This window comes from Cervus canadensis, chromosome 28, assembly GCF_019320065.1.
Source record: "Cervus canadensis isolate Bull #8, Minnesota chromosome 28, ASM1932006v1, whole genome shotgun sequence".
NCBI classification, from domain to species: Eukaryota; Metazoa; Chordata; class Mammalia; order Artiodactyla; family Cervidae; genus Cervus; species Cervus canadensis.
Genome location: NC_057413.1, coordinates 31,837,307 through 31,863,340, shown reverse-complemented (window position 1 = coordinate 31,863,340; position 26,034 = coordinate 31,837,307). Strand labels below are relative to the sequence as shown.

The 26,034-nt window shown below is 43.2% G+C and overlaps 1 protein-coding gene and 1 long non-coding RNA gene across 5 annotated transcripts in view; one reads left to right on the top strand and one right to left on the bottom strand.

Annotated features, from left to right (window-relative positions):
- The window catches only part of LOC122429463, a 174,452-nt gene that overhangs the window by 125,182 nt on the left and 23,236 nt on the right, over positions 1–26,034 (top strand). The gene's annotated exons all lie outside the window — the stretch shown is intronic.
- On the bottom strand, positions 9,582–24,988 carry LOC122429481. 2 transcript variants are annotated; one of them, XR_006266039.1, is made up of 8 exons: positions 23,921–24,317; positions 20,463–20,528; positions 17,281–17,380; positions 14,556–14,672; positions 13,697–13,739; positions 11,870–11,994; positions 10,064–10,114; positions 9,582–9,694 (listed from the first exon to the last, which is right to left on the bottom strand). It is a non-coding gene; the product is annotated as an uncharacterized LOC122429481 (long non-coding RNA). The 2 variants fall into 2 exon arrangements; XR_006266040.1 differs by lacking the exons at positions 9,582–9,694; positions 17,281–17,380; positions 20,463–20,528; positions 23,921–24,317 and adding an exon at positions 24,797–24,988 and having other exon boundaries at positions 9,863–10,114.

Sequence of the window (26,034 nt, the reverse complement as noted above, 5' to 3'; positions counted from 1 at the left end):
GGATGGCATCAGCGACTCGTTGGATATGAGTCTGGGTAAACTCTGGCAGTTGGTGATGGACAGGGAGGCCTGGTGTGCTGCGGTTCATGAGGTTGCAAAGAGTCGGACACAACTGAGCAACGGAAATGAACTGAACTGAACTGAAAGTGGAGATAGTAATATTTCGTGTGTTATAGGTTTATTAAGAGGATCAAAGCATGTCTATAAAGTCCTTGCCTCTTTGGGAACCAGTTATAAAGTTTAGTCGGGCTGATGACCGTTACTACCCTGGCCAATTGCCCAAGCTTCCCGAAAATGTAATGTTGGAAATTTAAGAGCTCCGACGATAAAACAATTCATTTATTGACAAAAACACAGACCCAAGAAAGGACTCAGTTCAGTTCAGTTCAGTCTCTCTGTCGTGTCCGACTCTTTATGACCTCATGAATCGCAACACGACAGGCCTCCCTGTCCATCACAAACTCCTGGAGTATAACCAAACTCATCCCCATCGAGTCGGCGATGCCATCCAGCCATCTCATCCTCTGTCGTCCCCTTCTCCTCCTGCCCGCAATCCTTTCCAGCATCAGGGTGTTTTCCAATGAGTCAACTCTTCACATGAGGCGGCCAAGGTATTGGAGTTTCAACTTCAGCATCAGTCCTTCCAGTGAACACCCAGCACTGGTCTCCTTCAGGATGGACTGGTTGCATCTCCTTGCAGTCCAAGGGACTCTCAAGAGTCTTCTCCAACACCACAGTTCAAAAGCATCAATTTTTCGGTGCTCAGCTTTCTTCACAGTCCAACTCTCACATCCATACATGACCACTGCAAAAACCATAGCCTTGACCAGATGGACCTTTGTTGGCAAAGTAATGTCTCTGCTTTTTAATATGCTGTCTAGTTTGACCATAACTTTCCTTTCAAGGAGTAAGGGTCTTTTAATTTCATGGCTGCAGTCACCATACACAGTGATTTTGGAGCCCCAAAAAAGAAAGTCTGACACTGTTTCTACTGTCTTCCCATCTATTTCCCATGAGGTGATTGGACCAGATGCCATGATCTTAGTTTTCTGAATGTTAAGCTTTAAGTCAACGTGTTAACTCTCCTCTTTCATCAAGAGGCCTTTCAGTTCCTCTTCACTCTCTGCCATAAGGGTGGTGTCATCTGCATATCTGAGGTTATTGATATTTCTCCCACCAATCTTGATTCCAGCTTGTGTTTCTTCCAGCCCAGCGTTTCTTATGATGTACTCTGCATATAATTTAAATAAGCAGGGTGACAATATACAGCCTTGATGTATTCCTTTTCCTATTTGGAACCCGTCTGTTGTTCCATGTCCAGTTCTAACTGTTCCTTCCTGACCTGTATACAGGTTCCTCAAGAGGCAGGTCAGGTGGTCTGGTATTCCCATCTCTTTCAGAATTTTCCACAGTTTATTGTGATCCACACAATCAAAGGCTTTGGCGTGGTCAATAAAGCAGAAATAGATGTTTTTTTTCTGAAACTCTTTTCCTTTTTCAATGATCCAGTGGATATTGGCAATTTGATCTCTGGTTCCTCTGCCTTTTCTAAAACTAGCTTGAACATCTGGAACTTCTCGGCTCACAGATTGCTGAAGCCTGGCTTGGAGAATTTTGAGCATTATTTTACTAGTGTGTGAAATGAGTGCAATTGTGCGGTAGTTTGAGCATTCTTTGGGATTGCCTTTCTTAGGGATTGGAATGAAAACTGACCTTTTCCAGTCCTGTGGCCACTGCTGAGTTTTCCAAATTTGCTGGCATTGAGTGCAGCACTTTCACAGCATCATCTTTCAGGATGTGAAATAGCTCAACTGAAATTCTATCACATCCACTAGCTTTGTTCGTAGTGATGCTTTCTAAGGCCCAATTGACTTCACAATCCAGGATGTCTGGCTCTAGGTGAGGGATCACACCATTGGGATTATCTGGGTCGTGAAGATCTTTTTTGTACAGTTCTTCTGTGTTTTCTTGCCACCTCTTCTTGATATCTTCTGCTTCTGTTAGGTCCATACCATTTCTGTCCTTTATCGACCCATCTTTGCCTGAAATATTCCCTTGATATCTCTAATTTTCTTGAAGAGATCTCTAGTCATTCCTATTCTGTTGTTTTCCTCTATTTCTTTGCATTGATCACTGAGGAAGGCTTTCTTATTTCTCCTGGCTATTCTTTGAAAGTCTGCCTTCAAATGGGAATATCTTTCCTTTTCTCCGTTGCTTTTTGCTTCTCTTCTTTTCACAGCTATTTGTAAGGCCTCCTCAGAAAACCATTTTGCCTTTTTGCATTTCTTTTCCATGGGGATGGTCTTGATCCCTGTCTCCTGTACAATGTCATGAACCTCTGTCCATAGTTCTTCAGGCTCTCTGTCTATCAGATCTAGCCCCTTAAATCTATTTCTCACTTCCACTGTATAGTCATAAGGGATTTGATTTGGGTCATAACTGTATGGTCTAGTGATTTTCCCTAATTTCTTCAGTGTAAGTCTGAATTTGGCAATAAGGAGTTCATGATCTGAGCCACAGTCAGCTCCTGGTCTTGTTTTTGCTGACTGTATAGGCTTCTCCATCTTTGGCTGCAAAGAATATAATCAATCTGATTTCGGTGTTGACCATCTGGTGATGTCCATGTGTTGAGTCTTCTCTTGTGTTGTTGGAAAAAGGTGCTTGCTATGACCAGTGCAGTCTCTTGGCAAAACTCTATTAGCCTTTGCCCTGCTTCATTCCGTACTCCAAGGCCAAATTTGCCTGTTACTCCAGGTGTTTCTTGACTTTCTAATTTTGCATTCCCATCCTCTATAATGAAAAGGACATCTTTCTGGGTGTTAGTTCTAGAAGGTCTTGCAGATCTTCACAGAACTGTTCTGCTTCAGCCTCTGAAGCGTTCCTGGTTGAACTACACGGCTCTGTGGAACGGGAACGTCTGTGAGGAGATACCCCACGTCCAAGGGCAAAGGAGAAGCCCTGGCAAGAGGGCAGGAGGAGCGAAATCACCTTTAGAATCAAACCCCATGCCTGCCAGAGACTCTCCTTGGGCTCACACATACCTTGTACGCACCAGGACCCAGAGACCCCCACATGGACCGAGACAGAACTGTGTCTGAGCGTCTCCTGTGGGGGTACGGGTCAGCAGTGGACTGCCGCAGGGGCAGGGGCTCTGGATGCAGCAGACCGGGGTATGGCATAAGCCCTCCTGGAGGAGGTAGCCTTTAACCTCACCACAGAACTGCCAGAATTTACATAGGCTTGGGGAAGCAGACTCTTGGAGGGCACAAACAAAACCTTGTGCACACCAGGACCAAGGAGAAAGGAACAGTGACCCCACAAGATACTGACCCAGACAGGCCCATGAGTGTCCAGGAGTCTCCAGCGGAGGCATGGGTCGGTGGTGGCCTGCACGGTAGGGGCGCTAAGTGTAGCAGTGTGTCCATGGGACCTTCTGAAGGAGGTCACCATTATCTTCATTACCTCTACCATAATTTGGCCTCAGGTCAAATAATAGGGAGGGAACACAGCCCCACCCATTGACAGAAAATTGGATTAAAGATTTACTGCGCATGCTCTCCCCCACCCCACCCCCATCAGAACAAGAACCAGTTTCCCCCTCAGTCAGTCTCTCCCATCATGAGGCTTCCATAAGCCTCCCATCCTTCTCCATCAGAGGGTAGCCAGACTGAAAACCACAATCACAGAAAACTAAGCAATCTGATCACATGGACCATAGCCTTGTCTAACTCAATAAAACTATGATTCACTCCGTATAGGCCACCTAAGATGGACGGGTCATGGTGGAGCATTTGGAGAAAATGTGGTCCACTGGAGAAGGGAAAGACAAACCATTTCAGTATTCTTGCCTTGAGAAGCCCATGAACAGTACGAAAAGGCAAAACGATAGGACACTGAAAGATGAACTCCCCGGGTCGGTAGGTGCCCAATATGCTACTGCAGAAGAGTGGAGAAGTGACTCCAGAAAGAATGAAGAGACAGAGCCAAAGCACAAACAACACCCAGTTGTGGATGTGACTGGTGGTGGAAGTAAAGTCCAACACTGTAAAGAGCAATATTGCATAGGGACCTGGAATATCAGGTCCATGAACCAAGGCAAACTAGAAGTGGTCAAACAGGAGATGGCAAGCGTGAACACTGATATTTTACAAATCAGTGAACTAAAATGGACCAGAATGGGTGAATTTCACTTAGATGACTATTATATCTACTACTGTGGGCACGAATGCTTTAGAAGAAATGGAATAGCCATCATAGTCAACAAAAGAGTCTGAAATGTAGTACTTGGATGTAACCTCAAAAACGACAGAGTGATCTCTGTTCATTTCCAAGGGAAACCATTCAATATCACAGATCACAGTAATCCAAGTCCTCTTGAGCAGTCCTCCATTATTTGAGACGTGGCACCGAGTCTCTCCTTATTCATGGAGATGTCTTGACTGTCCAGCTCTCATTGAGCCTTTTCACTTCAGCCCCTGTTATCTAGTCTCTGAAGAACAGTTTAGCCCCTAATTTTAAACTGTCATCTCCCCCCCACCCCCCGCCATGGGGGAGAATCTTGGTTATGTATACATTGGTTGAACAGGGAATATTTATTGATATGCACAGCTCTTGTCTTGCATAAATGGACAGTAACAAAGCATGACAAGAATGAGGCGGTTTTTGTTGTTGCTGCTGCTGTTGAGAAAAATGTATGCATCATCTCAGTAATCTATTAGGAAATGGGATTTCTCCTGGGAATGCCATTCAAATTAGCAAAAAGTCTTTGTAGTTCAGAAAAAGGCTTATGGGATTAGAATCCATATTTATAAGATTTATGAATCAGAGTCTTATTCTCACAGTCTCCTTGTGGGAGGCATTTATTAACTTAGCCCTAGATAACTGAATACAGTATCCATCCCTCAAACTTCTTTAAAAACCTGGGACATTAAGATGAGGGGAAGGAGTAAGAGACAGTCTATGAAGAGGTGACTTGTAGTCATTTTATGGAGGAAAGATAGAAAAACATTATTGTAGAACAATGAAAGAGTGTAAAATCAAGTACAAACCTTGTGTGACAAAGATGACAGTGAAGAATATGTTTTGTGACTCTTGGTGGTGTGAACCTCTTTCTTTATTTTCTGAGTAATTCCTGGTCCAACACTCTACAATATAGATATCTGTAGATATTGATCCTGGGGTTGAGTTAGGCTGTGCTCAGTCCACTTTCTTCATTATCAATTGGTATTGTTGTATTCCTGAAGACTGATGATCTTCCAGCAGAGCTGGAAACTGCATTTTCAAACTCTCTGCATTGGATGCAGAAAAATCAAGTATTCAATAGGAGTTATTATCTATGAAAGGAATGGAAAAGAAATGTGAAAAACTAGAGAGAAGAAAAAGAAGTTGGAGCAAGAAGTAATGAATCTCAAAAGTGATATAGAAAAAAGAATATAATAGAACACAGTCAAGTTGAGCAGTATAAACAGGAGACTGAGGAAAGAGGGAGACAGGATCTAGCAGAGAAATAAAAAGAAGTCAAACTATTTTTGCAGGTTAATTCGTTGATCTGTCATGTGCTTGAATTCACTTTCACTGCAGATTACATTCCAGATGTAAGCAGCTTATGTGTTGTCTCTATTTCCCTTAGAGCAGTTTGTTTTATAGATTTCAAAGAAGGGGACATTTGTCCTCCCTTTAGATATTTCAGTTTTCATCACACTTATCACTAAATTGACCTATCAGAATGATTCTCACAAGAGAATCCTTTTACTTATAGGATCAATTGGTATAAAACAAGACTATAAGGAATAAAAGAAAACATTGTGGTTTAGAGCTAGTACCATCCTCTTGAATTATTCTTAAGTTGTCTTGTTCAATTTTTAAAATGTCAAGGTGATCCTCTTATTCTTTGAATTGTCAGTATATAAGTACTACTATAATAATGATTTCACTTTAATTTTACAATTCAGATTTAATTCACTTGACATTGTCAATAATTATTTTAAACTTCCGTTCCATTTTTTTTTTTCCACTTTTAAAATCTCTCTCTGAAAAACTGACTCAACACTAAAGGGAACAAATATAATATTCCAGCTTATAATTATTTTTAAAATGTTACCTTTTTCAATTTGCTTTAGATAAAAACAGGATCTCAACAGATGGAACTCAGAATTAAAGGCTTGGAATCTGAACTCTCCAAGATGAAAACCTTGCATGAAGATTCTCACAAAGCAGAGTTGGAAAAATATAAGAAACTGTACTTAGTAAAACTAGACATTAGAAAGTCATTAGAACATAAACTACACAAGTGAGTCAAAACACAGATTCACAGAAAAGAAATTTAGGTCATTAATTTGTCTCTAAAGCTTAATTTTTATAGAGTGTGTTTCATGAGATTGGCAGAAAGTGAAACCTAACTAGATAGTCACAGCTAAGGGAGAGCCCCAAGACAAACTATTAATACTGTATCAAGTTTTTCTACACTATGAGCAAAGTCTCTGTTTCATAATTTTATTAATATATTTTTATGCATCTACACTGTTCTTCAAATTTTATGAAAATATCAACATCAGTTCAGTTCAGTTCAGTTGCTCAGTTGTGTCCAACTCTTTCCATTCCCATGGACTGCAGCACACCAGGCTTCCCTGTCCATCACCAACTCCTGGAGGTTTTACAAACTCATGTCTATTGAGTCGGTGATGCCATCCAACCATCTCATCCTCTGTCGTCCCCTACTCCTGACGCCTTCAATGTTTCCCAGCATCAGGGTCTTTTCAAATGAGTCAGTTCTTTGCATCAGGTGGCTAAAGTATTGGAGTTTCAACTTCAACATCAGTCCTTCCAATGAACATTCAGGGCTGATTTCCTTTAGGATGGACTGGTTGGATCTCGCAGTCCAAGGGACTCTCAAGTCTTCTTCAACAGCATAGTGCAAAAGCATCAATTCTTCGGCCCTCAGCTCTCCTTTATTCCCCAACTCTCTCACCCATACATGACTACTGGACAAACCATAGCTTTGACTAGATGGACCTTTGTTGGCAAAGCAATGTCTCTGCTTTTCAATATGCTGTCTAGGTTGGTCATAACTTTTCTTCCAAGGAACAAGTATCTTTTAATTTCATGGCTTCAGTCAACATCTGCAGTGATTTTGGAGCCCAGAAAATCACCGTCACTGTTTCCATTGCTTCCCCGTCTATTTGCCATGAAGTGATGGGACCAGATGCCATGATCTTAGTTTTCTGAATGTTGAGTTTTAAGCCAACTTTTTCACTCTCCTCTTTCACTTTCATCAAGAGGCTCTTTTGTTCTTCTTCACTTTCTGCCTTGAGGCTGGTGTCATCTCCATATCTGAGGTTATCGATAGAAATACCAATATTTCTATATTTCAGTATTTCATCCCAGCAATCTTGATTCCAGCTTGTGCTTCATCCAGCCCAGCATTTCTCATGATGTACTCTGCATATAGGTTATAAAAGCAGGGTGACAATATACAGCGCTGACATACTCCTTTTCCAATTTGGAACCAGTCTGTTATTCCATGCCAACTTCTAAGTGTTGCTTCCTGACCTGCATACAGATTTCTCAGGAGGGAGATCAGGTGGCCGGGTATTCCCATCTCTTATAAGTCATTAGGAAAATAGAAATTAAAATCTCAGTGAGATAGCACTACACACCCATTAGAATGGGTGACATTTAAAAGGCTAATCATACCAAGTATTGGAGTGGATGCAGAATTGGAACTCATACACTGCTGGTGTGAATGCAAAGTGCACAACCACCTTGGAGGAGTTTGGAAGTTTCTTCTAAAGTTAAACTCACACCTACATTAAGACCCAGCCATTTCACTCCTAGTTATTCGGCCAAAGAAAAGGAAATACACACTCAGAACAGACTTGTACATCGACATTCCTGGCATCTTTTCTGTAACAGCCCCAACTGGAAATAACATACTGTTGGCAAAGAAGGTTAGGGGGAGTGACTCTCGTAACTCCTGGTGTAGTATAAAATATAATTCCTATATATTTCAGCAAGAGCCATCAAAAGTACAATTATCCTACACAGAAAGCTGTGCATGTGTAAAATGATGTATCCACAAGGGTACACATATAGCTTTGTCTGTAACAGCAAAAGTATGGAATGTCTTCAAGTGTCTCTCAATTAGGTAAACACATTAAAAAAACAAACAAACAAAAAAAGATACTGAACGTCCTCTATTAGTTTGCAGGGGTTGCCAAAACAGAATATTACACACTGGGTGACTGAAACAAAAGTAATTTATTTTCTTACAATTCTGGAGGCTAGAAATCGGAGATTAAACTTATAGCAGGTTTGTTTTTCCTGAGGTCTCTGTCTTTGGCTTTCAGATGGCTGCCTTCTTTGTTACTACATTTTGTTTTATATGAGAACATAGTTTTTGTAATGTCACAAATAGAATAAATTCAACTCATCCTAAAATACCATCCATTGTGAAAAGCAATAGACCACGTGAAATTAGCACCTCCCTCCTCTACATCCTAGAGGATTAATACAGTATCAATACAGATACTTCTTCCAGTTATAGGGCTAATACGAGAAAGGAAAGACAGACACATATTAGGGATAATCATATGTAGTGAAATGAAAAAAAAAAAAACAAAAAACGGCCTTAATACATTTCAAAATATAGATTTAAAAAAGCTTAGGAAAAAAGACTAACTGAAATTTACTTAAGAAAAAGTAGAAAACTTTGACTACAAACTAAAGAAAAGAAAAGAAAAAATCATCAAGTATCTCTCTCCAAAGAAGATTTATACTGAGATAGTTAGATAGCTATCAATGCCATTTTCAAAGGTACATGTCTATGAAAAATAGATGAAGGAACTTGCACCACTAAAAACTGACATCAGAACACTGACACCCCATCTGACTGTGGGGCCTCTTGCTGTTCTGCCTTTATGTGGTCCACGTGGCCTCTTCACTGATTCTGAGCAACCGGGGCTGTATTAGTTGACTGAATTTTGGCAGAAAATGGTGCTAGTCCACTACCAGGCCTAGTCGTTCAGAAAATTAGCAGCACCCACATCCACCCTCTTAACCCTGCAGGGTCCCAAGCTGCCAGGTAAGAAGCCCAACCAGCTCACTGGAGAGAACCTCGCAAGAGGCCCACATGGAGAACAGAGGCCAAGCCATCCCAGTCAGGCCACCAGAGGAATGCACCTGCAACAGGGACCCTAAGCAAGAGCTGCAGAACCTCCCAGTAGAGCCCAGCCAACCTGCAGAGCTGGGAAAGTCAATCAAGTGGTGTGGTTTAAAGCCATTGTGTTCAGATGGCTGTTTCATAGGAACAGATGACTGAAAATACTGACAAAGCAGAGACACATATGCGAATACATACACACCCATCCCTTCTTGCTAAGCACTATAAAACAGCATCACTCAACGTTGCAAAATTCCACAAGAAAATAACAGCAAATCAAATCTTGCAGTTCAATGACTGGTTAACACACCATGGCCAAAAGAATGCTACAAATGGACTGTAAGATAGTACCACAAATATATATATATATGTAATCCATAACTTTAGGGAGTTAAGAAAGAAACCATATATGATCATCACAAAAGTTCCAAAGGTACACTTGGAAAACATGTTAATTACCACTGTTTTACTACAATTTTAAATTTATTTTGAAGTGTCAGGCTGGACTGCGGGAGGCCACAAGTCTTGGCAGTTTTCCTGGAGAAGTATGGGGCAGAGAGAAGGACAGTGTCATTCAGGTTGAGTGAGGAAAAGGATAAGCTGCCAGCTATTACCAGCAGTAGTCAACATTTTTCTGAAACTTCCAGATGACAAAATCAATGTGAAAAAGAGATGACTTAATATAGGAAAGTGGCCAAATCATCATCATTTACTGCTTTTTAATATTTATCAGCCAAAACCAGTTAGAAAATGTAACAGAAAAGAAGATTCCATTCACATCAGGAACAAAAACTGAAAAGTATTTCATTGGAAAAACACCTGAAATGGGATTGCATTTTATATCCGTAATCAGTTAACAATGGGCACACTGGACGGTGGCATTTAGTAGGTAAAATGGGAACTTACTTTGATTTTCTACATTGTATGTTTTCTTTTAGCTTTTTAATTGTGCATTACCTTTAAATAAAAAAAACATATATTTTAAAATTCTAGACACAACTCTATAGAACCAACCAACATAAATCAATAAAACCTACAAAATTTTAACTTTTCCACCAGTATACATTTACTTCAAATAAGAACTATACTTATTATTTTATTTTGGGAATGAATCAGAAAAGTATATCATATGGTTTATATACAGGAATGATGCTGGGCTGGCAACAGGGCATTGGCCTTTACCGCAGGTTCCTCCTCACAGCTGACTCACATCCACTCTGGGCTCCCCTGCACATGGTTCCACATGCTTGGAAGAGCAGAATGCAAGGGAAGTGACCACTGGCCTACAGTTAAAACATCATCTATCCCATTCACTAGAGAAATTTTCCTTATGGTTTCCTGGCAGAGATTCAGATGAAAATCTGATCTGGCTATGAATCTATGGAAAGAAGTATTTTTAAGAATGAGGGGATTCCCTAGAGGTACATGGTTAGGGCTCTGTGCTTTCAATGCCCAGGGTGCAGGTTCAATCCCCGGTCGGGAACCAGATCCTGTGAGCCGCACTGCTTGGAAAAGAATCTGCCAAGGGCTGCCTGCTGACCGAAGTTTTAATATATGTGCTGTGAAAATATGCAGATCCACACACTAGGTAGAGGCTCTCCGTAGCTTGACTACTTGAGTATAATTTTGGCCCGTCTAAGAAATAAATTGTACAGAGAGTGCCAGGTACTGGGTTTATCTGGGTTTTAAACTTGAATGTCTCAGATTACTGGGCTGGTCATAGAGGGGACTGGTGGAGAAAGGGTATTGACCAGCAGGTAGGACCCCCCTTGTGCCTCTCTGATGCCTATCATTTCAATGGATAGTAGAAATTGCCCTCCACTTAGCTGATCAGCTCTTCCTGTGTCTTTCTGGTCAATGTGACTCTTGGGGTGAAATTGCACAAAATTCCTTTCCTAGCCCCAGTCTCAATTTCCTTTTCCAAAATGGACATCCTGCGACACAAGCTTGCACACAGGCACGAGCCAGACCAGCCACCACTGGAAATGGGCAAAATCCATTGTGTCCTTTAGAGACCGCCAGCTCCACCTGCCCATGGGATTTGGAAACAAACTTCGGAAACGCAGCTCCCTGGCCTGCACAGCACACTTCCAGCAACAATCCAAGAGGCAGAGGGACACGAGGCCTCCCTTCACACCAGCTGAAGCTCTCCCTCAGTGTTTAAAAGAGACGAACAGCTAACTTGTGTTTACTGGCATGAAACTGAAACACAGGGGAGCATTTGGGGAATTGTAGGACGTTGTGATCACAGAGACAGCTAACTACACAAAGGGGAGAATCCTGTACGATAGAAACTCAAACCTCCTGCACGCTGTGAGGACAGAATGAGAAATGGCAGTTTACGCGCCGGGAAGCATTCTCTTTAAGCTCAGCATCTGCTAAAACCCTGACCATGGACTCTGCTGTAGAGCTGTGGACAGCAGGGTGGATGTGTGTGGATTCTCTGTATGGCCAGAGTGCAATTCTCTTTTGAGAACCAATACTTCAAAGTACAAACATACAACACAGATTCACAAATATGTTTACCATGGAAGGTAATGGAATTGTATTCAGAAATGAAAACAAGAGAAATTAACATCCAAATGAAAAGAAAAAAAAGAAAACAAACTAACCATACTCTTCTGCAAAGCATTCCTGCATAAAGAAAGTTTCCATTTTAGAACCAAAGAGCAGTGGGCCTTGCGGGGGTAGAGAGGGAGGTGGAGAAGTGACCTTGGTTGGTGCAGTCTCACACCAGGAGGTAGTCTTAGCAGCCATCTGGCCAAGGGTCATGACAGCACACGCTCCAGAACGCCTTGTCTAATCAGCTGCTCGTACTTCCACCGAGGTAAAAAGTGCTCAGGGGAAAGGGGAGGAAGAGAGAGGAACGAAAAGTGTTTTAAATTACATGTTGTGTCATTAAAAAGCAGCAATACACGATGAATATTTCAAACTGCAGCAGTGAAGGAGTTAAAGTAAACTTAAATATATTTGCTATTTTCATCAACTGAAATTGATGGTACCTAGAGGTATACTAAAATCGGAATTTTATACACAAATGCATTCCTTGCTTAAGTTAAATTTAAACTAAAGACTTATGAATTCTAGTAGGTATTCTCCTCAGTGTTCGCATTTTAAGATTTAAACACAGGAAAGCCAGGTAGGTGATCTGGGCCACGGACCACAAGGGCTGTGGCAACAGTTCACTAAGAAGGCAAGCAGAAGGAGTGTATTCTCCACTAAACCTCGTCGAGGATCTATGTCTGAACAGTCATTCCTCTAACAGTGCAACGCTTCTCCCATATTCTTCAAGGATGAAACGTCTTTGTAACCCAAGAATGCTGGCCACACGCTGTGTGTGAGGCAAGTGGTGCCCGGCTAAGGCTCATCCTCCGTATCTCCCGAGAGCTCACTGCTGTCATTCTGAGCTGGAATGGCATCTCCTGGTCTCATTCCCTCCCAAACAGCAAGGCTTAACACACAAGGGCACACTGACTAAATTCTGGTACGGGGAGGTGCAGGGAGTGAGGCAGGAAGACTTTTCAAGCTCACAGGTGACCAAAGGAATCTCAAAGACTAGACAGATATAGATCCCTGAGTAAAAATGAAAAACAGTGCATTAGAAAGTGCAGCGTAGAGAACTCTAGAAAGGAACTGAAGAAGCGAGTAGAGTAAGTGCTCAAGGAAGCGGATGCTGTTTCAGCAGCACCGTGCGCCTGACAGTTCTCTACAAGCTCAAAGGCCTCGCGTGGGACCCACGGCCAAAGAAACTCCTGCCAACCAGTCATGAAGACCCATGGGCCAAGGGCTGATGTCTAACTTAACTGAATATTTAAGTTTACAACTATGAAATCCAAAAAGAAACAGAAAAAAATAAAAACGACGGAGTTGTTCACTGAACAGTTATTCCAATGTCTACTAAAGACATTCATTCTCATTTCTGGGCAATGAGAAACATGCCCCATAGAGTCAAGAATAAAGGACTGTATGGTAGGAAAACGTTTCCCTATTAATATTTCACATGATGTAGCTGATCTATAACACAGATTTTATAGAAAACTTATTTCAGATGTGCTAAGATATGTTAGAAGCCCCTTAATGTCCACTACAGTAGATGATGCTCTTAAGTTACCCCAGTTTTACAGACTGTTACTGAGAGACAAAGTCTCATCAAGAGGAAGGCTTCTACCCACAAACTCTAGAATCCACATGCCACAGAGCCCACACACCACAACTACCAAGTCTGCGTGCTGCCACAATGGAAGCCCGTGTGTCTAGAGCCTGTGGGGAGCGGGCAGTCTGACTACACCCATTATCCCTACATGATGTTCAAGGGTCAACTGTATCGTCCCTTTCTGCTTCAAGTTTTTAGAAAAAGGATAAAAGCATATTTTATGATAAACTTAATGTCTATGACACAAATGATCATCGCAAGGTGGTATTTAGTTTACTACTGATTCCAACATTTCCATCATTTGACACTCTTAAAAAGTTAAAGTATCCTAAGACAGTAAATCCCTGGCTATGTTTTTTTTTTTTTTTTTAATAGCACTGAAGTACCATCTTCAACTTCAAATTCTCCGTAGTCTTTTAGACACCGCACCTGAAAAGAAAAATTGATGTTTTACAATATCTACATTACTTTTTTTATTATGGAGTAACCATCCAGTAGCTGGGCACTGTACATCACCTACAGGTAAGCATTAGGCTCTGTTTGCGTCTTCTCTGTGTAGTTAGGCTTAGCATTCTTTCCTGAGGCATTCTAACAGTTCAAACTGTCCAGTTCTGATGGGGAGGAAGAAAAATGGCAAATCTCTGAATATATGTATAGGTCAGCATGGACAGCAAGGAAAGTGAAGGAGATGCCAAGGAGAGTTTTGGGATGGTTTTTCACTTTGATTTCATTTTCTTTTAACAATGTGTAAAATACTTACATGGTTCTAAAGCTAAAACCTTAAAAACAGGTACAGCCAGAAATTTTTAATTGTTCCATCCCATTCCCACTACAGGCAAACGTTTTGGCTTGGGTTTATGTTTCCTCTCTTGTTTGTGCTTTGCTTTATTGTGCTTCTCTAATACTGATTTTTTTTTTTTTTTTTTTTTTTTACAAACTAAAGATTTGTGTCAACCCTGCATTGTCAGAGAGCAGAAATTTTTTGCAATAAAATATGTATATAATGCTAAGACATACTCAATAGATGAGTGCAAGCATGTTTTACATGCGTGGGGAAACCAAAAGATTTGTGTGAGATGTTTTAGTGAATATTCACTTTATTGTGAGTCAGAAACTAAACCTATGGTGTCTCCAAGTTATATGGCTATATACACTAGTATATATTCCTATATCCCCTCCTTTGGACAAAAGTCAGCACGCGCTAAGCAATAAAGAAACACCCATTCTTTTTAAAGGTATATTTACTTCTATATATAGGCTTTTTGGAGGTTTCACATCCTGTGTGATGTCCAAACCGTGGTCTCCTGCCAATGACCTCATGTAGGTAGCAAGGGACATTTTGTAACCATTGAACCAGTCCACCTGGAAACATAAAGACGGCCATTTGACAAAGCTGTAAGAAAATAAACTTGCAGAAACTGTACACTAAGCCTTTCAAAAACAGCACAGATGCCCACATGCATCCTCCCTATGACCATTCATTCAAACTACAAATATTATCGATTGCCTCTTGTGAACCAAGCACTGGTACCTAGATCAGTAGGTACTGGTCATTCTGCACAGTGGTACCTAGTAATGATACTTTCAAGGACTGGAAGATTCAGTATTACAATAATGTTAACTGATCTACAGATCCAAGTCATTCTCAATCAAAACTCCAATTGTTTAAAAATATCAAACTTGACAAATAAGGCTAAAGTTTACATGGAAATGCAAAAAGCCAAAAATAGTCAAGACACTTGAGAAAGTATCTTGGAAAAACTTGGGAAAACTTACTTAAGAAGTATTACAAAATTATAATCATTTAAACAGTATGAAAAAGGTACAAGGACAAACAGACTTAGACAAAAGAAAGCCCCGCCCCCTCCCCGCCAACCACAGACATGCAACTTGCCTCATACATTATTCACAAAAATCTATTCCAGTACCATGGATATCTCTGTGAAAAATAAAAGAAGATAACTCTGAGAAGACTGTACAGAAAAACATCTTCATAACCTTCACTAGTAAAGTATGCACATGAATACATACACACATACACCCCTCCCTCAGGTTTAATACTTGGCAAGAACGACTCTCAGGACCCAGGAAAGCACTGCCCTGACGTCCACTGTTGTACTGTAGTGAAAGGAATACAAATGAGAACCAGCCAAAGGAAGAGACACCCAGGGTGAGGTCTGGGAGGGTCCCAGATGTGAAGCTTTGATTTCCCCTCCCCGAGGAATCAGGACACACCACCCTCCCGGCACACTGCCGTGGAACAATGCACATGATGTGGTGTCAACCAGGGAAGCTCACACAAGCCTGGATGTCAGGACACAGGCTGCATCGATGGATCAAACTATGACGGACTGAATCACAGGTAACGGAGCCCTACTTCTGGCTCCCCTCTCCTCTCTTCACTGATGTCAAGAGGCTGAAAACCTCAAACCTGAGGGGAGAGTGGGAACCTCTGAATTTGCAGCCAGGTGGTCAGAAGGGAGAGTGGCCCTGGGAACCCCCAAACCATGGCTGGTGTCTGAAGTGAGGGCAGTCTTAACCTATGAAATTTGGTCTAACTAGGGAGTTAGTGTCTGAAGTCACTGCAGCAGATGCTATGACTTTCACTTTGCAAATGAGGGAATTTAGGCACAGGGAGAGATGGAGCCTCCTGCCTAGGATCTCACAGAAGCAGAGCCAATATTTCCACAAGAGTCTGCTTGCCTTCAATCCTGTGTCCTTAAATATTGTGCCTCAGTGACTGAACAAATCAAGAATTCATCACACATATTCACAAAGATAAGCAAAGTATGTGTGTGCCTGCTGAGTCTCTTCAGTCGTGTCCAACTCTCTGTGACTGTATGGACTGTAGCCTACCAGGGTCCTCGTCCATGGCATTCTCCAGGCAAGAATACTGGAGTGGGTTGCCAAGCCCTCCTCCAGGGGATCTTCCCAACCCAGGGATTGAACTCGCATCACTTACGTCTCCTACACTGGCAGGCAAGTTCTTTACCACAAGTGCCACCTGGGAAGCCCCAAGCAAAGTATGTACACACACATATTTTATGAAAAAATTACAAATAATGATGCCAGCTTTGCACCCTACTGATGGATCTCTAGCAACTAACATAACAGGACCCTTTATTTTGTTAATAGTAGTTTTCCATACAGCATTTAGAATTACTACTACCATTCTCAAACAGACCAAAAACTACTGAAAATCAAAGGTTCAAACAAAAAGACAAGTACTATAAATACTATTGTAGAAGCTGAGCCAGAAGCTCAGCCAGTTTCCGACTTTACAGATTTGAACAAGAGTGCTAACTTATCTCTTCAGCAGACATGTGAAATCGTAAAGGCCTTGGCAAGACACTGCCATAACCCCACCTGAGGGCTCTAATCCAAAGCAGCCGGTCATGCCTGGAACATTAATACCGCATTGGAGCAGAAGTTGTCTTGATCAGGAGAGGCTTAGGACTGAACCACCAGAAGGTAACACGTGGATTTGATTTGGTTCCCGAGGCAAACAAACCACTGCAAGGGGACACCTTCGGGACAACAGGGAAAAGAGGAGCAGACTGGATGGATGCTGTGAAGGGACGGTCATTGTTCCAGACAGGAGAGTTACACAGTGGTCACAGGTCAACTATACAGTGAGAAAAGGCCCCAGAGGGCCTTATTTCTTAAAGATGCACACAAAACTATTCAGTGGTAAAGTGCCTAATGTTTAGCCTAGACACATAAAACAAGACGAAGCAATTATGGCAAAATGTGAAGAACTGTTTGACCTATATGATGGCTCCATGGGGGGCTGTAATATTACTCCCTAGTTTAAGAATACTGCAACTTTCCATGATAAAAAACGTTTAAAAGGAAACAAAGAGAAAATTCAGAATGCTCATAGAAGAGAGACATCGCCAAGAATTTCTGACACCCCCTGGGACGGGAACCCCCTCTGTTCCCTGCCACCCCCGCAAACACAGAAGCTCACAGGCAGGCTCCGGCGCAGCACTGACTTCTTAGCAAAGGACAGTGTCGAAACTTGATGGCTGGGACCAAATCACCCCGTCCTCTTTGACTTTGCGTTATTCCTGGTAAAACATTTAAGGAAAAGAATGCCTACTGAGAACAAGTCACGTTTTCAAAGCCAGCTAACAACTGAGGCCATACTTGTTAGCCATTTGTGTTAGTAGTTAACCTACCTGCCTCCACATCAGAGCTTTTGCTAATAGGATAAAATAGAAAAGTGTCAGGGAATTCCCTGGCAGTCCAATGTTTAAGACACTGCACTTTCACTGCTGAGGGTACAGGTTCAATCCCTGGTCAGGGAACTAGGATCCTGCAAGCTGTGTGCACAAACTTAAATTAAATAAATAAATAAATACCTAACTAATTTGCCTATGATCATACTCCCATTCTCTTGTTTAGCCACGTGGCACATTGGGTTTTGTACACTGATGAATTTCCATTGTCTCCAAAAGAGAATCTTTGCCTCACTTTTTTGAATCCCTTTTTCATGATGGGATAAGAGATCAAATATCATGGTGCATAACATTATGGCCTCACATCATGCTCTCATCCTACGAAGTCCTCTTTCTATGATATCAATACTTTCAAATCCTCATTCCCAGAAAGTGAGCAAAGGACTCTAAAGTCAAGTGCTCCTCCACTCATCCAAGAAATAGTTCTTTATCTTCAACTCTGTGCATGTTTGTACTTTAGGGTCCTTTACACAGAGAGGGAGAAAATTTTGGCTTTACCCTATAAAATATGTGTCTCCTTAGATATCAGACAAGCATCACCCTTTCCAATCAGATGTGCAATTGTTCACTGGGTATGGTGTTTCAGTTTTGTAAAATGAAGACTTCTGAAGAAGGTGGTGGTGGTGATAGCTATATGACACTATCAATGTTTAGAATACACTGAATGGTATGTGTTCTCAGTCACTCAGTCATGTCCGCCTTTTTTGACACCATGGACTGTATCCTGCCAGACTCCTCTGTCCTTGGAATTTTCCAGGAAAGAGAACTGGGGTGGGTCACCAGTTCCTTCTCCAGGGGAGCTTCCCGACCCAGGGAATGCATCTCCTGCATTGGCAGTCAGATTCTTTACCACTGAGCTATCTGGTGTGTATCTTAACCACAATTGAAAAAAAAAAAGAAAACAAAACAAAACCAGATGTACAGAATTAATAGATATCTACTTTAGAGTGTTAAAAGGAACAGATAAATACAAAATGTATGTGCCTGCTCTAGACCCTGAAAATACAGGCAAAATATATGTCCCGTGTCTTCTAGATCTGTACCATGTACATAGATGTACCATGTCTTCTAGATCTGTTCTAGACACTTCTGCCATTCTAGAAACGTTAAATTTATTCTCCACACGGCTTACAATGTGCTCTTGATTATAATGAATAGCACAAATAAAATACACCCAAGTTAACATCAAAGTACTTGATTCAGCACACAAGAACTTCCTTAAAGAATTCACATTTCCATGTGAGCAATTAAATAGGAATATATTTCTTCTGACAAACAATTTTAACCAGAAACTGATGATAGTGGTGTCCCACTCAGAACCAAACTAGGAGGATAGGGCACAGAATTTTGCATCCTGATTTTCCTCATGGTATGAGTAGAGGAAAATCATTCCCTTACTGGACCAAGGCCTGTTCAGTCACCTCCTAAACAGCTGTGTAAACTGTTCTCCTTCCCGCTGGTCTGGCTCACCTCTCCTGTCACCTGCATGACCACCATCCTCCCTCTCCATCCCACCACCCCCTATCCACATGGGGCCAGGGTCGTCCTTAGATGACCTTAGAACACAAACATGCCACCACCTGCCCCACATGCTTAGAAATCTCCCCTGGTGTTGCTCTCGGCCTGCTCACTAAGTTCCAGCCACACTGGCCTTTGGGAAGGCCCAGGTCCCTGGGCATCCGACCCTCTTTCAAGACTCAGGGCCTTTGCACATGCTGTTTCCTCTATCTAGAATGCTCTCTGCCCACAGTTACTTCCTCCCTAAAACCTGCTTCTTCAGGCTCCAGCTGAAGAGTCTATTCCTCGGAAAGAATTTCCCAGATTTCACAATCTACCAATATTTTCAGTGCATGACTCTCCTCCCAGTATGGTGTTTTCCTTCACAGCAGGTACTCTGACCCGCTTTACCTGCATTTAACACCTGCCTTCTGAATGACACTGTTGAGGGCCATGGGGGCAAACCTCTTGATTCTGCTGTTTACAATTGAAACACCAGAGCCCTTTATCAGCTCATAACTGCTGAGTTGCAGGAACAAATGAAGGACTTGGGAACCTGAGTGCACGACTTTCCATTTCCCTTACATTTACCGCAGACCTCTTGCACATCAGTTCCTCATCATCAGTAACACAGTCACTGCAAAGTGTTCCTACTCTTCTGTGTACTCCACACACCCTAACAACATGCTACCGATTTCTATGCCCAACTAACTGATGAAAACACTACCGAACAAGGCCAGGGACGAAATCTCAAGTTGCAGACATACTTCTCTCCAGGATGAGCTCTCAATAACTCATTTTCCCTCAAGCAGTCAGTACTCTTGTGTCTCATTCTTCACCCAATCACAGGTCCTCTGAAGTTTGTCATTCAGCTCAAATTCTCCACTGTGCCAACTACCATGCTTGGCTCTAGACAGTCTGCAACTCCAGAACCCTCTAGCCTACCAAGCTGTAGTGTTCTGCAGCACGAGTTCCCAGCCAACTTCAGTCAAGCTTTCACAAGTCTCTGCTACTCCTGCTAAATTTGCAAGCTGCCTGTTCTCCCTTTAAGCCCACTAAGGCCTCACCTGATGAAAACAAGCAGTGGAAACAACGCACTTTACTCATCAGCTCTGTTACTTGCTCCTGGATCATCTCTTTTGGATCTACCCTAATTCCTTTCAAGTCACACCAGTCAAACAAGAAGTATTTATTGAACATCTACCATGTGCCAAGCACTATTTCGTCCCCAGAGACATAACAATCATTAACACAAATCCTTCTACTTCTGTATAGCTAGGGTATGACCAGGCTCATAGAGAATTAAAAAAAAAAAAAAACACAAACAAATCATATCTAAAAACTAATGTTAAGATGATCTGACATCAATATCATATTTCTTAAACTGTTTCAAAATATCAAATTACCAACTTACACATCAGGTAGGTTTTGCTCGTCTTAAGGCTTTCATCTCCTCCAGAACTTGCCTCAGTCCATCCTCCTGGAACATATACAATTACACTCATTAATTTCCCTACCAAGTTGGTAGCAACAGTCTTTGCTTACGTATCTTATGAAAAACCAATAGTCCTTCCACACCTACTAAGATGGCTATAATAACAAGTGTTGGAGTCGATGTGGAGAAACTGGAACACTTGTCGAATGCAGGTAGGAATGTAAAATGGTACAGGCCTATAGAAAACAGCCTTGTGAGTCCACAAAAAGTCAAATTTCGAATTTCCATCTTATCCAGCAATTCTTCTTCTAGGTATACACTCAAGAGAACTGAAAACCTATGTTCATACAAAGTATGTCTATTCAATGGAAAATTACTCAGCCAAAAGGAAAATGCTGATAGATACAACATGAACTTTGAAAACACTGCTTAGTGAAAGAAGCAAGACACCAAAAGGACAAATATTGTATGATGCAACTCATCTGAAATGTCTAGAATAGGCAAACTCATAGAAGCAAAGTAGATTAGAGGCTACCAGGCTGAGCGGGTAGGAGACTGGGTAGTCACTACTTGAAAGCTATAGAGTTTATTTGGGGTTATGAAAAAGCTTTGGAAATAGAGGTGATGGTTGCACAACAATCGGAATATAATTAATGCCACTGAAGTGGACACAGAAGAATGGTTAGAAATGGCAACATTTAGTTTTGTATCACTTACTACAATTAAAAAAATTGAAAGGAATGAATTACCAACAAAACACACAATCAACATAGTCATTAAGGGTAATCTTAAAGACTGAGAAGTCAGACAGAATGGAGCACACACTGTATGCTTTTAACTGGCCCTGTACAGAGGAGTTTGCTATTGCTGGCATGTGGACTCCAGAAATACAATAAAAAAGACAAATATAATCTGTAGGGGAAAGAAAATCCTTGGCTACCTAAGGCTGCAGATGGGAAGTAGCCAGTGCCACAAAAGAGAAAAGGGAATCCTTGGGATAGCAGAAATCTTGGTTGGGTTGCTGGTTATAAGGATTGTATACATTTGTCAAAACTCTATTAAAATGTGTATTGTGTTATACATAAATTATACCTCAATAAAACTAATGACAAAAAAACAATAGTCTACAGGAGTACTAACACATGACAAAAGCATGAAAATAACTTATTATTTATTGGAAAAGGATCTTAAAAGGTTACTACTGGAAAAAAAAGAAAAAAAAAAACCTACACACTGCTAGGATAGAAAACAGAATGGCAAAAGGAGTTTTTCCGCTTTCTACTTTGACAAATTTCTAAAACAATTTCCCTTGGAAGGTTTAAAAATACTAGAATTATAAAATTCATAAATGCTACACAATGTTTCTCAACAGGCAACCCCTATGCCTGAAATACTGTAAATAAGCTATATTTCCATTAAAATTTTTACCAAAATAAAACCCAATAATGCTATAAAAATGGCAACCGAAAAACAAACAAAGAAACAAAAGAAACCTCAAAACCAAACAATGATAAGCAACCCGTCTACTGTTAGAGCCAAAATAAATGCATTACCGGAAAAAAAAAAAAAAAAATGATTTAGCACTACGGGTATAACTATAAAATTACACTATTTAATACTGCTTGGATGTAAGAAATGAATTCTAATGAAAAATGGAAACATGACTTTTACCTACTCTTTCATCAACTGGTTAAAAAGATATCATGGAAACGTCTGATTTACTAGAATTCACTTAAATATTCCTTTTATCACAAATATTATTTTAAAGGACAGCTGAAACTCTTGCACGATTAGGAGATCAGCAGGTATACAAAAGATAATATGAAATAAACTTGTAAAGATACAACCAAGTTTTCAGATTTAAATTTTTATTTATTTTTTAAGACTTAAATTTTTAAAATTTACTCTGGGAATTGCATCATTTTCTGCTCCCACCTCCAGCTGTAAGCCCCTGGAAACTCAAGATAATTTTCCTAAAGACTCAAACGATGATCAGTTCTGCAGATACAAAGTGCATCATTCCAATTTGCCAAACACAGCACCTAACCATGAGGGATTCTGGAATGAACAAGGCAGAGTCCCTGCTCTAAACCAGCTACCATCTACCAGGGGGGAATGATTCTTGAAAGCATGTGTGGGTTCAGGGTGTGAGGGGTCAATCAGATCAAGACCAAGTCTTAGTCTAATTCCAACTCAGCTGTCCCAGTGGCCAGCCCCCAAAGGCAGCCACAACTGCAAGAAAAGGAGCACTGACGCCCTCTAAGACCCAGAAAAGCCAGTGATTTTACACTTCTAAGTTCACCCCTGAATCCGCCCCTCCACCCTGCAGCTTCCCAAAGTGGGAAACCAACACTTCAAGTCTGAGCGAACTAGACAGCCGGACTAACAGTCTGAAAAGCCAGCACCTGTGGGCACTGTCTGCACCTTTGGGCTCCTTTCCTCCCGTGTGACCTAGTCTTCCCACCCTAGTGGGGACATATTGGAAAGCCTCCACCCTTCTCAAATATCTGGCTTAAAACTCAGCATTCAAAAACTAAGATCATGGTATCTGGTCCCATCGCTTCATGGCAAATAGATAGGGCAAAAATGAAAACAGTGGCAGAATTTATTTTCTTGGTCTCCTAAATCATTGTGGATGGTGACTGCAGCCGTGACATTTAAAGACCCTGGATCCTCGGAAGAAAAGCTATGACAAGCCTAGAGAGCTTTGCAGACCAAAGTCCCTCCCTATAGTCAAAGCTATGGTTTTTCCAGTAGGCATGTACGGATATGAGAGTTGGACCATAAAGAAGGCTGAGCACCAAAGAATTGATGCTTTTGAACTGTAGTGTTACAGAAGACTCTTGAGAGTCCCTTGGACAGCAAGGAAATCAATCCACTCAATCTGAAAGGAAATCAACCCTGAATATTCCTTGGAAGGACTGATGCTGATGCTGAAGATCCAATACTTTGGCCACCTGATGTAAAGACCTGACTCATTGGAAAAGATCCTGATGCTGGGAAAGATTGAGGATATGATGAAGGAGAACGGGGCTACAGAGGGTGAGATGCTTGGATGACATCACTGACCCACTGGACATGAATTTGAGTAAACTCAGGGAGACAGGGAAGGACAGGGAAGCCTGGTGTCAGGCCTCAGTACATGTGGTCATAAAGACTGGGGCATGACTTAGGGACTGAACAACAACAAACCCTCTGCGATCTACCTCTCCAGTGAACCGCCCACTGTGGTCTCCTAACTTTTAGATGAGGTAACTGCCTGAAGTTGCAAGAATAACAGACTGGAACAGAATTCAAGCTGGGGCTCAGCTTCCAACAACTGCAAGTTCAGACATGCCCATTAACTTGATGCGTAAGTCCAGTGGTTCAGCTTCCCCATCTGTTAAATGGCCCAAGTGTCAGACTAAGTGCCCTTGAATGTTCAAAACAAAACTCACCTTACCCAAAGGCTCTCCCTGATGACCGCCAGATGTTTACTCTGCTTCCTGAGAGAAGCCTCCAGAGACGCGGTGTTTCCCCTCCCCTGCTATTCCTCTCACCTCCACCCCTGTCCTTGTACCTACAAGACCTGTCCTCTCAGGACAAGGTGTTCAGTGACCCCCGACCGGGCTGTTGACCACATCCATCTCTCCTGCTGTCTATCATAACCCACTCAGACCAGTCTTTCTTCTACCTGATCCAATCCCCTAAGGACTGCGTGGTGGTTTACTCCCTAAATCGTGTCCGACTCTTGCAATCCCATGGGCTGCAGACTGCCAGGCTCCTCTGTCCATGGGTTTCTCCAGGAAGGAATACTGGAGTGGGTTGCCATTTCCTTCTACAGAGCATCTTCCCAACCCAAGAATCAAACCTGGGTCTCCTGCTTTGCAGGCAGCTTCTTTACCCACTGAGCTATGAGGGGAGCCCCTTAATTAGTGAAGTGAAAGTCGCTCAGTCTGACTCTCTGTGGCAGTCCATGCCATAATAGTGGAGTGGGTAGCCTTTCCCTTCTCCAGGGGATCTTCCCAACCCAGAGATTGAATCCAGGTGTCCCACATTGCAGGCAGCTTCTTTAACAGATGAGCCATAAGCACTGCGACAGCTATCTAAACACAGAGACATCCCATCGCTCCTCTGAAAAGCCTTGTGAGTGAAGAGCGAACCTCCCGCCCCACAGCCCCCTTGCGGCCCGCCCTTCCGCGGCGGGGAGGGGAGGGTGTTTGCCTGACCGGCCTCTGGGGTGGGGGGAGGGGGGGCTACCCACACCGCAGCCCTCAGGGCGCGGCCCTAACGCCCGGGCTACCCCGTCCCCACCTCTCCGGGGTAACTGGCACCTGAGCTCCAACCGCCCGTCTCCCGGTCTCTCCGCGCGTCACCGGGGCGAGACGCCCACCGCGCAGCCCGCCCGCGAAGCGGCTTCGAGGAAGGGGGGCGGCGGGGGGCGCTGAGGAAATGGCGGCGACCCCCGCGCGCGAGAGCCACCGAAACCGACCTGCCCACAGCCACGGAGTGGAAACACAAGCACAACCGCCATCCCGCTCGCGGCTGTGCAGCCCCAGAGTAGCGGCCCGGGAGGCGCCCGCCCGCCCCCGCCCTCACTGCGCCCCGCCTCAGGCAGCCTTCCCTCCACCGCGCGGCGCAGCTCCCGGGCGGCTCCACGGCCTTCTAGCAGAACACGGCGCAGGCGCCGGGCGGAGAGCTTAGCCGAGCCACTGCGAGGGTCAGCCGCGCGCAGAGGGTGTGAGCGGCGAGTAGCTGCCGGCGCCTGCGGAGCGGGGGTCGTGTGGGCGGCGAGCCAGGCCGGCGCCTGCGCGGGGCGGGCAGCCGGGGAGCGCGGGCCGGCGTCGGGGTGAGAGCGGGAGCGCCGCCGGCGCACTGGGGCGAGGGCGGCGGGTGAGCGGCGAGCCTGGCGGGGCGGGGAGCCGGGAGCGTGAGCTGGGAACGTGGGAGCGGCGCGCCGAGTCGGCACCGCAGGGGGCGTGTGAGCCAGAAAAGGGGCCCTGTCATTGGGAAACGGGCGCCGGTGCCCCGGGGCCCTGTGAGCCGGGAGGACGGGCGGTCGTCCTCGCCTGAGGGGCGGGCAGCTGGCCATGGAACCCGGGCCCCTTCTGCGAGGGCCCGGCGGGAGCCGGGAGAAAGGTGCGAGGCGCCAGCGGTGGGTTTGGCCAGTGCCTGCGTCCTGCCACCGCTGGGCTCCTAATAGTTTTTAATTTGAGGATAATGACAATATCCTGATTTTCCTACCCAACACTTTGGCTTCTGAAGTGACATTTATCTGAAAACTGCTGCATTGTTCCAGGTCAGTCTGTAGCCACATGTTTGTGTTTCTTCCCTCCGTTCTCCCCTCGGTTTTATTGGAGTAGAGGTGATTTACAATATTGTCTCAGTGCTGGCTGTGCAGCGAAGTGAATCAGTTATGTGTCTATATGTTTATCTGCTCTTTTTAGAAACGCTTTTTTTCCATACGGGCTGTCACAGAATGTGGCGTCCCCTGTGCTGTACAGTTGGCCCTCGTTCGTTCACAATAGTGTGTAGTGTGTGTATCAGTCCCAGCGTGCCAGCCACATGTCTG